This window comes from Mastomys coucha, unplaced genomic scaffold (assembly GCF_008632895.1).
Source record: "Mastomys coucha isolate ucsf_1 unplaced genomic scaffold, UCSF_Mcou_1 pScaffold23, whole genome shotgun sequence".
Taxonomy (NCBI): domain Eukaryota; kingdom Metazoa; phylum Chordata; class Mammalia; order Rodentia; family Muridae; genus Mastomys; species Mastomys coucha.
This window is the reverse complement of record NW_022196906.1, coordinates 113785720-113787141: the sequence shown is the minus strand read 5'-3', so window position 1 is coordinate 113787141 and position 1422 is coordinate 113785720. Positions and strand designations below refer to the sequence as shown.

At 52.9% G+C, this 1422-nt stretch overlaps 1 protein-coding gene across 1 annotated transcript in view; it reads left to right on the top strand.

Annotated features, from left to right (window-relative positions):
* Positions 1-1422, top strand: part of LOC116073721 (sodium channel protein type 11 subunit alpha-like) — a 131895-nt gene that overhangs the window by 44065 nt on the left and 86408 nt on the right. The window lies entirely within an intron of this gene.

The window sequence follows — 1422 nt, the reverse complement described above, 5'->3', positions numbered from 1 at the left end:
CCCAGGGGTCCATCTCTGTTCTATTACCACTATTATTGCTAACTTGAGTCAGGGTCTCCTAGCTGAGGCTATCCTTGAAATTCCTATGTAGCAGAAGATAACCTCAAACTTTTGACATTCGCACCTCTCCCTCCCAAATTCTGGGATCACAGGAACATGCCTCCACACACAAAACGCTGGGGGCTGAGCACAGGGCTTCAGAATGCACTTGACCAGCTCCAGTTTCAGTGGAAGCAAAATAGTCTTGGTTCCCAAGGTGCCCCTGGGGGTGTCTGGCACTGTGAGGGGTGGCGAGTGCGTGGGCAGCTGTGGCCCGGGATCCTCAGCTTCAGGAGACATTTGAGTCTATATGAGCACAGAAGGGGCTAGGCCATTTTAGACCCGAGAGGGGGAAGGCCGATGTGGATCCGTCCACGGAGTTCCTGGAACAGGGTCTGTGGTAGGGTTCTTACTTAAGTGGTTCAGTAGAGAGGAACTGTCTGGAGGAGGAGGAAAGGCACAGAGGAAGAGCCCAGCAGGTGGAGCCCAGTGGTGGTGCTCCTGCTTAGCATGCAGCTTATTCTGCCCTTTGCCCTCTCCCACCGCCAGGGGGATGGGATGAGGCTGAACCTGTTAAGGCTGCAGTTTGAGCTAAGTCAGCCTGAGCCTGACTCTGTGGGGAGTTCCTGGATCACATGGCACCTAGTTCTCACGTAGTCCAGGCTGCCTCAGACTCTCTGTGACCAGAGGATGATGTAGAACTATGGATGCCCACGGCGGCGCTCAGGTCCTCGGTGCTGAGGTTGCACGTGTGAGCTGCCGTGCCTCGTTCATGCAGTGCTGAGAACTGAGGCCAGGGCTTTGTGCATGCTGGGTAAATACTCTTCCAACTGAGCTATAACACCCCCAACCTAGGGCCAGTTAAATCGATATCAACAAGAAGTGTGGAAGAGGCAGTAGCTCTCCCTAGGAGGAGGCTGCAGTTTGGTAGGGACCCTTCTTCAGTGGTGGAGATGGCACTGAATTGTCCACAGAGAACAGGTGCATTTGCATGCAAACAGCTCAGAGATCTCCATCACAGTGGCAGTCTGTGGCCTCCTGCAGTGTCTGTGCCTTAACCCGTCCTGGTCACAGCCTTTAGCATGTTCATTTTCTTCACAGTGATCATCAACTGTGTGTTCATGGCTATCGACAGTAGTTTTGACAATGACATTCCCGAGTGAGTATTGTCCCTGCATCCACAAACCCTGAAGTCTTTCTTTTTTAAAAGCTAGCTGAGGGGCTCTGGCTGTGGCTTCCTTGGTAGAATGCTTGCTTGAAGCCCTTGGTTCTATTCCCAGCAGTACAGAAACGGAGCACAGAGGTGCACACTGTGGTCTCGGTGCTTGGGAGGTAAGACTAGAGGAGCAGAAGGCTCAAGGGCACCCTCAGATAGATACTGAA